General features: G+C 47.5%; 1 long non-coding RNA gene across 1 annotated transcript; it reads right to left on the bottom strand.

Moving 5' to 3' along the window:
• Positions 1–3,006: 3,006 nt before the first annotated feature.
• LOC142929186 (uncharacterized) lies at positions 3,007–5,922 on the bottom strand. The gene is made up of 2 exons (XR_012945398.1): positions 4,966–5,922; positions 3,007–4,804 (listed from the first exon to the last, which is right to left on the bottom strand). It is a non-coding gene; the product is annotated as an uncharacterized LOC142929186 (long non-coding RNA).
• Between the last annotated feature and the right edge of the window lie 9,444 nt (positions 5,923–15,366).

Here is a 15,366-nt window from a genome sequence, read left to right as displayed (position 1 = left end):
GAGAGCGTAGAGAGAGAGTGTGGGTATAGAGTAGAGAGAGAGTGGGTATAGCGTAGCGAGAGAGCATAGAGAGAGAGCGGGTATAGCGTAGAGAGAGAGTGGGTATAGCGTAGAGAGAGAGTGGGTATAGTGTAGCGAGAGAGCGTAGAGAGAGAGTGGGTAAAGAGTAGAGAGAGAGTGGGTATAGTGTAGCGAGAGAGCGTAGAGAGAGAGAGAGAGAGCGGGTTTCGAGTAGAGAGGAGGGCGGGGGAGGGGTGGAAGATGCTCCCCCCTCCCCTCCTGCACCACCACTCTCCTCGCACACAAATTGATTATTTGACTGCGCTTTTACGATCAAATTTATCTCGTGCTGTTTTATTTTTAAAGGGGTGGGGAGGGGGGGATTATCCCCACCCCTACCGCATCCGCAGTAGTCCGAGGCATCCCGAATGGCCCCTGTAATTACACGCCAATCCGCACAGGTGGCTGATGGGATGGTTTATGGTGTGGATTTTGTTTCTTTTTTCCCTTCCCCCCTCCCCCCTTGTCGTACAACAAGATTCATATTGTGAGTGAAACGTGCAAATGTAATGATTTCACGTGTGCGGGTGAAGGAAGGGGGGAGGGAGATGGAAATCCGACGTGGATTATTGGTGGGGGGAGGTATGGGAGATACAAGGGGGTGGGACGGAATTGTATTTTGCGTAGAATAGCAACATCATTATCATTATCACCACCACCAAAGACCACCCGTTTAGCCTTACCAGACTGCTAGCGAGCACCCATGAAGGCCGAAACGGCACACGAGGGGGGTGAGTGGCCACGCCACGCCCGGCCGCCTTTGTCTCCCCAGTGTGCATGTTTTACACACCGTACCAGGTACTCCTTTGAGGCTTAGTCGACCGAGGGGAAGTCCAGAACTGGTTCAGACAATTTGCACTGGTGTTGGCCGTGAGCGGGAATCAGCGTGCTAGCCGCTGCACTGCCGCTCCCCACATCATCATCCCTTACATCATCATCAGCACCACAAATACTTGAGAACATTTTTCTTCATCATCAACATCATCAACCAAAGCCCTACCCCACACCGTTGTGGGTACGAAAATCTTCAGACAGATATAGAACACACGGAGTGATCCACAGCAATCATCATCGTCGTTGTCATTGACGAAGATGACGACGACGATGATGATTGTCATCAATGCGTTGCCTAGCAGCAGCGCGTTCGCCGCTTGTTGCACAGGTTTCGCGGTTCGAATCCAGCGACCGCCCTGTTTAAAACTGCGAGTGTCACGACCTAGATAGTACTACGCGCCGTCTGCTTCACCCCCAGTGGACGGTTAAGATACCCCGACGCCATTCGCAAGAGGAGGCCATTGTGTGCCGGAGCCGGGGGGGTGGGTGGGGGTGTGTGCAAATCTTGCAAGAAACAAAAAATGGAGCATTACACCGCAGAATGAGTCAATTCGGGATTATACAGACGCAGCCGCAATCCGTGTGGCAGACTTAATGCCCCCGGGGTCGCTCTTGCAAATGAAACGAGATTCCACGTGAAATCGCCCGGACGCGTTCACGTCAAAACTTTATTCCGCTCAGCCGTACGTGGCTCGTGTCATCAGACGGCGGCTCGCACTGGCGTCGCTTTCATGAATCCAGCGCGTAGTCAAGGCAGCCAATAGACAGATTGACAATATGATGAACATCATCATCATCATCACAATAGGCTGAAATACACTTTTGTATTTTACCAGGTAGGGCCCACTTCTTCAGAAGCGACCTGGCCGCAAATGATATCTCAACAAAGTGACTTATCACGTGGAAATGTATAGCAGCAGCCCAATGTTACGAACGCATGTTTTGTCAATGTGGAGGGAAACACCGGAGGACCCGGACAACACTCCACGTGACCACTGGGAGAGAGACGCAAACTCCAAATATACAGCAGGCATCAGGGTCGAGATCGAACCCACGAACTCCTGTATATTCGGAGTTTGCATGTTCACGTTGCTATTATTATAACATTATGTTATAAGAATAACACCATGTTCGGCCCTTTGTTGAAGTCCTCCTCTCCATGCCGTGTCGACGTGAATGGCTTTGCCCATACTTCACTCCGATTGGTCAGTCTGGGCAAGAACTAGCGGTGGGGTGGCCGGTGATCGAGCCGAGCTCGCCTCGGTGATATCCAGCGGCCTAACCACTGCGCCACCGCTCCTACCTTCCCGTCGTTTCGTAATGCCACACCTCCTTAGACCTGTGTACAATAATAGCGAAGGCAATATTTAATTAATACTAAAATATTATCCTGCGCGCCACCTTCGGATTAGCGCGTGCGTTAGAGCACTTGCACTTGGTGGGAAGGAGTTTGGGGAGGAGAGGGGTATTAGATCGCTCGCATCCGACGCCAGCTCAAACTCTCGGAATACACCAATACATTAATGAAACCTGTTAATTATCCCACGGGCCGGAGCAGAAATCGCTACCATATAACGTAGCACAGCATTAGCACTACTTCATTCATGTATTTACTCATTCGGTAATCTAGACACGTGTTTTACAATAGTTGTTTATGTCGGGTCTTGAAAAGTAATCAATTTAATAAAAAAAATGACATGGAAAAACGTGTAATTATCCGATGTTATGCTAATTTATGTATTTATGCACATAATGTATGCTAATTAGGGAGGTGTAATTGTTGTAAGTTATGCAAGTGTATGTAATTATACTAATGTATGCAATTATAATTAAGCTATGCTTCGTTGTCTAGGGTTGTATTATTAATCGAGATAATACAATTAATTGTATGAAGTTCTGCAAGTGTGATGTAAGTATGCTGATTAAGCTCGGCTTCGTTGTCTAGGGTTGTATTATCAATCGGGATAGTACAATGATTTTCGCTTTAACTTTTACTGATTATGTCTTAGTGTGTTTTATGTCAGGTCTTAAGATTCAGATCTCACCGAAAGATACAGTTCTTATAATTAAGATTATTATGCATGAACTTAGGAAGGCACCACTCACTCTTCTGTGTTAAGCAACTTTAATCTCTTAAACAAAAACATAACACTCTAATATGCCAACTCTTATGCTAGGAATGTCAACACAGTCGTCCTGGAGAAGTCCTCCTCATTGATCCGTACATTTAACCCTCAATGATCACGTTTGTTAAACTGGGTAACAGAACAATCGGTTAATTCCTCAGAGTAACGCGAGCATACACGGCGATGGGAAAAAGTCCTTAAAATTAATGTGACAATATTCATACAAACAGTAATAAAGGAACATGTGCCTGCAGCAAGAGTAGTTATCAATTAATTCATTGGCAAGATGATGCAATTAACGAAAACGAATGACTAAAATACTTCTAAATAATCGTATTCATGTAACTCGACGGGCAGCGATGCTATTCACGATCAGCTGATATTTAACGCACCACCTTGGAATGGCAACCCTTCTTGAAACACATTTGTAACTTTTTGGAACACTCTTATTAGTCCTGATATGCGTGTTATTTGTGTGTGTGTCTTCTTTGCCACTTGTTGACTTGGCGGCTTACACGGTAAGGCGTTCCTTGTGCTGAAAAGACATCGGGTTCCCAGCAGGGCCGCTGGGACGGTGTGTGTGTAACTGTGTGTATGTGTGTGTATGTAACTGTGTGTATGTGTGTGTGTATGTGTGTGTGTATGTGTGTATGTAACTGTGTGTATCTGTGTGTATGTAACTGTGTGTATCTGTGTGTGTAACTGTGTATGTGTGTATGTAACTGTGTGTATGTGTGTGTATGTAACTGTGTGTATGTGTGTGTATGTAACTGTGTGCATCTGTGTGTATGTGTGTGTAACTGTGTATGTGTGTGTATGTAACTGTGTATGTGTGTGTATGTGTGTATGTAACTGTGTGTATGTGTGTGTATGTAACTGTGTGTATGTGTGTATGTAACTGTGTGTATGTGTGTGTATTTAACTGTGTGTATGTGTGTGTATGTGTGTGTATGTGTGTGTGTGTATTGGGGAGCGATAGTGTAGCGGTTAGCGTGCTGCGCTATGAACCTGGCGACCCGGGTTCGATTCCCGCTCACGGCCAACACCAGTGACGATTATCTAAACCGGTCCCGGGCCTCCCCTAGGTCGACTCAGCCTCAAATGAGTACCTGGTGCCGTGTGTAAACATTGCCACTAGGGAGACAAAGGCGGTCGGGCGTGGTGCTGGCCACCCACCCCCTCGTGTACCGTTCCGGCCTTCATAGGTGCTCGCTAACAGCACTTGCCCCTACAGTCTGTTAAGGCTATATGGGGGATCTTTGTCTTTGCCAACACTCTTCCTCTTGGCGTTGCCAGCTCTCTCCACTGCTGGTTGGTTGAGTTGGCGCGATGCTCGCCGTCGGCGGTGCGCGATGATTCCGTCGTCAGATAGCGTGCGCAGCTCGTCCGCTGGTCGTCGTTCCTCACTCTTGTCTTGGCTCCCAGCTGGTGCTTGTCGGTGTGTGTGTGTGTGGGTCGAACCCACGGCGCTGTCGCCGGCGCTGACACTTTTCCTCACGGGCGGCTGGTCAGGCTCTTTCCCCTGCTCCGTGCTCTCTCCTTTATCTTGCAGCTGCCAGCTTCACACGGACACCCGCCCTTACTTCGGGGCTGCGCTGGCTCTCAGGCTCTTTCCACTGCTCCAGTCTCTCTCCTTTGCCAGAGCTTTGCTCTGGCATTCAGTAATGCCTCTCCCGCCCTTCGTTCAGGGCTTCGCCTTGTCGTTGCTCAACTTCCGTGATCTCCGCCCTTCCTCCAAGAGGGCTCCTGCTGTGAGCTGCTCGTTACTGGCTGGATCATGCACTCTCAAAAATTATAAATTGTATTAGCACACCGCTAAGATAACTCTGATAGCTTAGTACAATGCAACTTATCGCAATCCTTGACTCTGCAAGCGACTCAAAACATCAGGATGACTGTAGAATAAAACTTTCAGCGATACTCTGTCGGTCCATGTCGAACTCACCTCTTCACAACACATCGTCCCTTCTCTCTGCGAGACACGACACCCATGGTTGATCTCGAGGCCATGCCCCGGAGCCTGCCCCTTGCAAGACTGACTTGCATGATCTGTGTCCTTGCTTAAGTGTGAAATTCTCTCCCCCCCCCCACCCCGCCTGCCTTCTCACAAAGAACCGGAATTCCTTTGATTTTGCTCTTTGCTGTAGGGGCAGTTGTTTGTCCAGTGTACGTGTGTGTGTGTTCTGATTTCAATAATTAATCTGGAAGAAGGGAGGGGTTCCTTTTGCCTGGTTGCATTCTCCCCCCCCCCCCCCGCGGCTGGGGCGTTACATGATCTTGTCTCTCACAAAGAGGGGCGCCTCTTGCTTGTTGTACGTGCTGTGTGGCGGCCTTTGAAGCCCCGTGGAGATTTCCTCAAGAATCTCATTAGCAACTCCATCTCCTCTTTTTGCACCTGGGTTTTTTTTTAAAAATTACCTTTTATGGCTACTTCCTTGCCTGGCGTGACTTGTGGAAGGCAGCTGCTGTGAGGGGTGAGCGCGGTTGTTGCATTTTTTTTGTGCCTCATGCTACACCCCTATTGATTATTTAAGAAAAAAAATATCGGCAGAATTATTCTTAATGCCAATTTTGGTAAAATGGCCTATATATACAACAACAACAACAACCCGTTACCACACCACGAAGTGGCAGGGGGAGTTGAGCCAAGGCTACGCCAATGGATGGGGAAAGTAGAAAGGAGCGGGATAGGGCAGAGATAAGATAACGAACGGTGAATGGAGAGGAAGGGGATGGACAAGCAAACGGAGAATCGGGGAGCAGAGGGGTCAGGAGAGATGCAGAGAGGAAACAAGAGGCTACACGAGGGACTCGACCCTGCTGCTGATACGCGGAGCAGCGGCTGTTCTTGCAGGAGGCGGCGCCAGGGAAGAGGGGTTCAGAGTGGGTGCGTCCTGGGGGGGGGGGGGGGGCACATACGGTGATCACGTGGTTTACGGGAGGCTTGAGCTGATTTAGACATAGTCTAGCTGCGAGTGATTTATTTGATAAACCCCACTGATGTCAAACGATCGTCACGTAATTCACCGTCGTACGGTCGCACACCTATAGGGGCATTGGAAACCGCTCGAGTTGCGCTGCATCTTGAGATGGCCCCGACACGCGAAACGGACATCTGGGACTGGGCTCATGGCGTGGATCGGCTGCAACAGCAGCAACAACAGCAGCAACAACAGAGCTAGCACATTCGTGGCTCCTTCGTGATTAGAGCCGAGCGGGGGGGGGGGGTAAAAAAACCAACAGACCTCAACATTCAAGAGCCGCAGTGCGATGTGGCATAACGTCACGAAGCAGTCGTTTAAAGAGCCACCGCGCGCGGTTCCCCGAGCTGCAGGTCGCCGACCCCCTGGCGACGAGCGACCCGCTCCTTGTCCGCCGTTACAATGTCACACGTGCCCAAGTGATTCACACTCAGAGCAAATGGCTATTCATACGCGGGCACGTTAATGGAATTGATTCAACACCACCACCCCCCTCCCGCTCCCCACTCCCGAACCACCACTCAGATTCCCTCCTCCAACCCACATCTCCCAAACCCCCCCCCTCGCACACCCAACCTCCTCCCCGCCCCCCTCCCCTTCTGCTTCATTAAAGAGTTGTTAGTAAGTGGCCACTTAAGAGGCAGAGAGAGAGAGAGAGAAAGGAGCAAGCGCATCGCTCACGATGAGCCGAGCGCGCCCAAGGATGAAATCTTCCCCGCGCGCTATCTTCGCGTGGAGCAGGACGAAGAGGATACGGTGGGCGTTGCCGAAGGGTACCGCGCATCGCCATCGCTTCCTTCCTTCCGCTCGACCCGGCTTGTCCTTGCCAAGTCGACATCCGAATAACAACAACAACAACAAAATGCCCTGGTCACTCACATCCACGAACCACCATCCCTCTCCTCATCTACCAAATCCTCCCCCACCCCCCACCCACACCGCACTCCTCAGAGGCTGCTTTACGGCAACGCGCTACAGCAGTCGTGTTCTAATTACCCAAACGTATCTCTCACCCATCTCTCTCTCTACTCTCTCTGCCTCTCTCCCTCCCTGGCTAACTCTCTTTCCCTTCGATACCCCCACCACCACCCACCTCCCATCAATCCACTCTATCCATCAGCTCTCTTTATCCCCGAATATCTCTTCCCCCTCTCCCTTTCCATCCTCCCCCACCTACAACCGTCCACTGTTGCCTCCTTCTCTACCCCCTCCCACCCCGTTCTTGCTCTCCCCTCCCCTCACAACCCCCACGACCCCCCCACGTTGCTTTATCCACTGCGCGCGCGCAAGCAACTCCACTGTGGGCGCTCCGCGCCGCGAAACGATTTCCCGAGTCGCAATTAAGTCGGCAATTGATGTGCGGCGGTAATGGGGGTCAGGGTGCGTGTCGCGTCTCACAGGGGGACCCGGAGATGATGATGCTGCTGCTGCTGCGGCTTCTGCTGAATTTGCTCGTTCGAGCTCCCTGCGGTTACTAATGTCCCTCCATCATCATCATCACCATCATCAGGATCGTGAGAGATGGTCGTGACTGTTGAGGCTGTTGAGGCTGCTGCTGCTGCTGATGATGATGATAGGTTTGTTGTGTGCAGTCATTAGTGACCGGGCTGAGACCATCAATTCGCTACTCGAACGCGGGTTATTCACAACCCAGTTTACGTGAGTACCATGGGCGTTTGGGTTCATGGATTGTCTGTGTAAACCTATGGGTGTCTATGTGAATTTCTATACAAGGCAATGGTGACTGGGCCAAATCATTTCCTGGTGTAATCGGGCTTTTGCCAGTGCAAGCTCCCAAGCTTTGGAACGCTTTGCCCTTGCTAATAAGACAATCAGATTCGTTAGATAATTAAGTCTGTATTGAAAACTCACCTCTTTAAGCTGGCCTTTACCCCCTATTTCTGGCCGGGAATCCTGCAGGTTTTGTTTAATTTGCACGATTTCCATACACGGCACGCATTGGGATCTACGGATGAAACGCGCCCTACAAATGTTAATAATTATTATTATTCTACGGCACCTTATTGTCAGTATCCGATGTGTAACTTGCAACATCTCTCTATTTGGTGTTCGAACATCTTAACACCTGTTTTAATTGACAGAAAAGGTAAAACCTATTCTTATTTTCGGAATTATCATCATTAACTCACTACATTTTGATTTAAAGCTTTCGTGACTGCAGGGATTCATATTCTTGGTTCTTTCGGTAAAGTCACGTAGAAGGGAAACAATAAAATAAAGTAAAAAAATTATTGTTTTGGTATTCACACCTGATGATGATTGCTTGTGTTGAAGTCGAAACGTCGTGAGAATTTTATTGTTTTATATTTTTATTATTTTATTGTTTCCCTTCTACGTGACTTTACCGAAAGAACCAAGAATATAACTCACTACACTTGAGAACCGGGTTTAAATTACACACGGCTGAATCCGAGATTCGAACCCAAGATTACTATCGGTGTCGAGCTCTAACGAACTGCAGCCATCCCGGCTCGCCTTAAAATGTATTATGGTAATCAACCGTGGTCAATCCACTGCTGGATGAAGGCCTCCGCACGCCGCTTGGGTCGTGGTGGATGTCTTCGATATGAAAGTTGGACTCTTTCGCGTGTCGTTTGTTCATGGGAGAGTGGGGGGGGGGGAATCATTAATGATTACGCACGTGGCCTGTCATCTGTAACCCAGTACTGTGGAGGCAGTAGCCAGGGTTGGTAAATCACCGCACAAATTTGTGCAACTTCCTTCCCCATGGGCGTCGACGAGGAGCCCCGTACCCTGGCTGGGCCAAGAGAATGCGGTACAGCAAAATTGTGGACTCAAGCTGCTCCGTCTCTATGGGATAGAGCGTTGTCCCCTCGCACGCGTGGGGTTTCTCCGTGCGCTACGGTTGCCTCCCCACATGTAACCCACTCATGAACTGGCCGATGACACCTTAACATAGGGAGAGGATCGCAGAGCTTAGGGAAGAATTTGCCGCCGGCTCACCCGCTGCTGCTGCCGCCGCCTTCCCGCTCGTCCGTGGTGCCTCCTCCTGGCCCCTCTCAGTCGCCTCCTCCCTCTCTCTACGAGAATGAGGAGCGAATACTGTGCGTCGATGGTGCAGCGTTACAAGTTGACGTTGGCATCAACGTCACCGTCACGAGCCATGGTCATTCCATTGCTTTGTAATGTGACACAACCCACCGAGCGCCTTCGCGCAAGATCCGATTGAGTTACTCCACCTCCACGGCAAGGTGGAAATTTTTCCTCCTCTCCGGTGCGTTCCCTCGAGCGCAACCTGCTGCGCCCGGAATAAGCAGACAACTGCGGGCGATCCGATCAGATCTCGAGAGCCGAGCAGGCTTTGAGCCGGGATTGACTCTGCATGGAATTGGTGACCATCGTACGGCCACCCAGCAGAGGTCAGCGCAGCACAACCCGTCGATGTGACGCCATTCGTCTACACTCCCACGTCTCTTCCCCTCCGCCTTCATAACCGCCCCCGCCCCCTGCCCCGACCACCGCACTGACCAGTGTGGTGAAGTATGGTCAAATAACCACCATGATACGCGCGGCTTTGGGAGGACCTCGTCCAGAATCGGAATCTCTTATTTATTGCTGGAGGAATCCGATGACGTCCGCAAATGACGTTACGCGATTTTTGTGACGGCGTCACAAAAAGTCAGACCCCCCTCAAATATGACGTCACACAGCTCTGCCCCCCCCCCAAAAAAAAATGCTTCAAATCGCTTTAAACTATTGTTATTGTAGCGTGTATTTAATGTGGCGCTGCACTCTGATGTTGTAGGAGAAAACATTTATTAAAAAGTATATTTAATTAAGTAGAACGTGTTTTCTATATTTATTTAAAGTTGCGCATTTTGATGTGACGTCACATTTCTCAACCCCGCCCCCCCCTCGTCACACAGTCCCTAATGTCTGACCCCCCCCCCCAGGTGCGTGACGTCATTTATGGACGGCCCCTTTGTCGCAGATGTCCAGTCGGGGAGGGTCAGTACGTTACATAAACAATCGATAGAACAACACGAGAGGAGCTCAACCCATCGTATCCAGCAGCGGATGAGGCACAGGGCTATTCGTGTACTCATTACGGAGGAAGCAGTGGGGAGTCCACTCATTCTCCTCTGCTGCCCACGCTGTCTGGAATTCTCTTTCCACCACCACCACCAGCAGCAGCAGCAGCGGTCAGTGCTGTTGACTCCCTGCTCCCTGTTCAAGTCCACACTCAAAACCATCCTCTTCTCCTCTGCCTATGACCGGCTTCCTCTACTGTAATGCACACATATATAATAATAATAATAAAAAAATACACGCAGGCGTGGAAGAGTAGGCCAACATACCACCTCTTGGCGAAGATCCTTCAGCCAGCGGTGGCGTGAAACAGGCAATTGCAGGGCTGCGCTTCGATCTTTGCGTGCGCGCGTCATCTGGCGCCACGGTGCACCGACCCTCACTCAGCGACTCTGCACTGCATCTCGAGAGGCGGTGGGATTTAAACTGTAACTAAACAACTTTTATGTTTTTACCCTTTTTGGTATAAAGGTGTCAGTTTTTTTTGTGCCAGCTAAAAGGGTAAAAAGCTATTACTATATCTTGTTATTGGCAAAGGAGGTCTCGTAATGTAAAGGCTTACCCCGAGCTCTCAATACTCTAATAGTGCGCTGTTTTTGAGTTGTACGCCTTATGGTGTCATCTGTTCCAACACCAGTGGAGACTGGGCTATAAGAAAAGCCGTCTCGGGTGTGGACCAATCAAATTCAAGGACAGTGCCAATATTATTATCAGAGTTGTTTCTTTTTGTTTGCATTTTTGACTGCTTGTGTTGTGGTCATTGCAAACATGATCCCTTGTATAAAGGTGTCAGTTTTTTTGTGCCAGCTAAAAGGGTAAAAACCTATTACTATAACTTTTATGTTACCAGGTAAGGCACCATTGAGCTCTATAGCTCCTTTTCAGAAGCGCCCTGGCCCACAAATGATGGCCCAACGAAGTGGTTTATTTACCACGTAGTCTTTCGCGACCAGTATTATTCATAATACATGTTTTTGGGATAGATCGCGTTACTTATAAATGTGTCGCAATTCTCCACCACCCGCCACGGCCAATCAGTGAAAAAAAATGTTTCACGTTGACAAAAGACAAATAGTTCACTACTTTAGCCCACCGGTGTATTGAAGAGTGGGTCCACAACATTTACAATTTGAGCAGTACGACGTTTCGCTGGAAATTACATCAAGCATCATCGGGCAACTTGCCAGAATAGTGAAGCCATCCACCTGCTTCCGGTCTTAAATAGTGCAGGATGACGTCATCATTGTTGAATCCCATCACGATTCGAGATCAGAGGTGGAGGTGCATGCAATTATGTAATAGATCAGTAATCAGCATGTGGCTCACCTGTAAGGAATGACAATGTGTGTTGTGTATTACTTAATTAATATGCTTCCAGGCTGCGCTGAGTTTATAGCTATCACAGCTATTACAATTATTTGAATTCTTCTCAATTTCAATTAATCTTAGCCAGGAATAATGAGTTCTGCATAACACTTAACAACACACACACACTGCAGCACCTCAACGACAACGCGTCCTGCTGACTCCGTGAGGCTTTCCACGGCAAATAGGTCCAATAATTGTCGCAAATAATTACGAGCAAAAATCGTCACCAACACAATTGGGGAATATCACCCAGGCTATGTGATGCGTTTCGACCAATGTGGCCGTAAAAAAACTCGATGTTGTTGGCGTTCGCTAAGCTAATGTGGCACGACAGCGTGGATGTGGGGACTCCAAATTGTGAAGCAGTGTGGACTTTACTGCACTGATGAGTCGTCGCAATCTGTTACGAAAGCACGGCATTCCGCTTGTCCGTCAACTAAATGATGAGAGCCTTTCAGAAGGCCTGAATGGAAAAGCTATAGGAAGTGGACCCCCCGTCCAACGAGATGCGGGGGTACAAAGTTGGTCCAACAGACTCAGTATCTACACGCCTACACACCCTACATACAATAGTCAGTAGTATCTACACGCCTACACACCCTACACACAATAGAGTCAGTAGTATCTACATGCCTACACACCCTACACACAATAGTCAGTAGTATCTACATACCTACACACCCTACACACAATAGGGTCAGTAGTATCTACATACCTACACACCCTACACACAATAGAGTCAGTAGTATCTACACGCCTACACACCCTACACACAATAGAGTCAGTAGTATCTACATGCCTACACACTCTACATACAATAGAGTCAGTAGTATCTACATGCCTACACACCCCACATATAATAGTCAGTAGTATCTACATGCCTACACACCCTACATACAACAGAGTCAGTAGTATCTACATACCTACACACCCTACACACAATAGAGTCAGTAGTATCTACATGCCTACACACCCTACATACAATAGAGTCAGTAGTATCTACATGCCTACACACCCTACATACAATAGAGTCAGTAGTATCTACACGCCTACACACCCTACATACAATAGAGTCAGTAGTATCTACATGCCTACACACTCTACATGCAATAGAGTCAGTAGTATCTACATACCTACACACCCTACACACAATAAAGTCAGTAGTATCTACATGCCTACACACCCTACTTACAATAGAGTCAGTAGTATCTACACGCCTACACACCGTACACACAATAGTCAGTAGTATCTACATACCTACACACCCTACATACAATAGTCAGTAGTATCTACATACCTACACACCCTACACACAATAGAGTCAGTAGTTTCTACACACCTACACACCCTACATACAATAGAGTCAGTAGTATCTACATGACTACACACCCTACACACAATAGAGTCAGTAGTATCTACATGCCTACACACCGTACACACAATAGAGTCAGTAGTATCTACACACCTACACACCCTACACACAATAGAGTCAGTAGTATCTACATACCTACACACCCTACACACAATAGACTCAGTAGTATCTACATACCTACACACCCTACACACAATAGAGTCAGTAGTATCTACACACCTACACACCCTACACACAATAGAGTCAGTAGTATCTACATACCTACACACCCTACACACAATAGAGTCAGTAGTATCTACATACCTACACACCCTACATACAATAGTCAGTAGTATCTACATACCTACACACCCTACACACAATAGAGTCAGTAGTATCTACACGCCTACACACCCTACACACAATAGAGTCAGTAGTATCTACATGCCTACACACTCTACATACAATAGAGTCAGTAGTATCTACATACCTACACACCCTACACACAATAGAGTCAGTAGTATCTACATGCCTACACACCGTACACACAATAGAGTCAGTAGTATCTACATGCCTACACACCCTACAAACAATAGAGTCAGTAGTATCTACATACCTACACACCCTACACACAATAGTCAGTAGTATCTACATGACTACACACCCTACACACAATAGAGTCAGTAGTATCTACATACCTACACACCTTACACACAATAGAGTCAGTAGTATCTACATACCTACACACCCTACATACAATAGTCAGTAGTATCTACATACCTACACACCCTACACACAATAGAGTCAGTAGTATCTACATGCCTACACACCCTACATACAATAGAGTCAGTAGTATCTACACACCTACACACCCTACACACAATAGAGTCAGTAGTATCTACATGCCTACACACCCTACACACAATAGAGTCAGTAGTATCTACACGCCTACACACCCTACACACAATAGAGTCAGTAGTATCTACATGCCTACACACCCTACACACAATAGAGTCAGTAGTATCTACATGCCTACACACCCTACACACAATGGAGTCAGGAGTATCTACACGCCTACACACCCTACATACAATAGAGTCAGTAGTATCTACATGCCTACACACCCTACACACAATAGTCAGTAGTATCTACATACCTACACACCCTACACACAATAGGGTCAGTAGTATCTACATACCTACACACCCTACACACAATAGAGTCAGTAGTATCTACACGCCTACACACCCTACACACAATAGAGTCAGTAGTATCTACATGCCTACACACCCTACACACAATAAAGTCAGTAGTATCTACATGCCTACACACCCTACTTACAATAGAGTCAGTAGTATCTACACGCCTACACACCGTACACACAATAGTCAGTAGTATCTACATACCTACACACCCTACATACAATAGTCAGTAGTATCTACATACCTACACACCCTACACACAATAGAGTCAGTAGTATCTACACACCTACACACCCTACATACAATAGAGTCAGTAGTATCTACATGACTACACACCCTACACACAATAGAGTCAGTAGTATCTACATGCCTACACACCGTACACACAATAGAGTCAGTAGTATCTACACACCTACACACCCTACACACAATAGAGTCAGTAGTATCTACATACCTACACACCCTACACACAATAGAGTCAGTAGTATCTACATACCTACACACCCTACACACAATAGAGTCAGTAGTATCTACACACCTACACACCCTACACACAATAGAGTCAGTAGTATCTACATACCTACACACCCTACACACAATAGAGTCAGTAGTATCTACATACCTACACACCCTACATACAATAGTCAGTAGTATCTACATACCTACACACCCTACACACAATAGAGTCAGTAGTATCTACACGCCTACACACCCTACACACAATATAGTCAGTAGTATCTACATGCCTACACACTCTACATACAATAGAGTCAGTAGTATCTACATACCTACACACCCTACACACAATAGAGTCAGTCGTATCTACATGCCTACACACCGTACACACAATAGAGTCAGTAGTATCTACATGCCTACACACCCTACAAACAATAGAGTCAGTAGTATCTACATACCTACACACCCTACACACAATAGTCAGTAGTATCTACATGACTACACACCCTACACACAATAGAGTCAGTAGTATCTACATACCTACACACCTTACACACAATAGAGTCAGTAGTATCTACATACCTACACACCCTACATACAATAGTCAGTAGTATCTACATACCTACACACCCTACACACAATAGAGTCAGTAGTATCTACATGCCTACACACCCTACATACAATAGAGTCAGTAGTATCTACACGCCTACACACCCTACACACAATAGAGTCAGTAGTATCTACATGCCTACACACCCTACACACAATAGAGTCAGTAGTATCTACACGCCTACACACCCTACACACAATAGAGTCAGTAGTATCTACATGCCTACACACCCTACACACAATAGAGTCAGTAGTATCTACATGCCTACACACCCTACACACAATGGAGTCAGGAGTATCTACACGCC

Source organism: Petromyzon marinus, chromosome 26 (genome assembly GCF_048934315.1).
Source record: "Petromyzon marinus isolate PM22_M1 ecotype Great Lakes invasive population chromosome 26, UKy_Petmar_22M1.pri1.0, whole genome shotgun sequence".
Lineage (NCBI taxonomy): Eukaryota > Metazoa > Chordata > Hyperoartia > Petromyzontiformes > Petromyzontidae > Petromyzon > Petromyzon marinus.
Note: the sequence above shows the minus strand (reverse complement) of the source record. Positions and strands in the feature narration are given on the sequence as shown.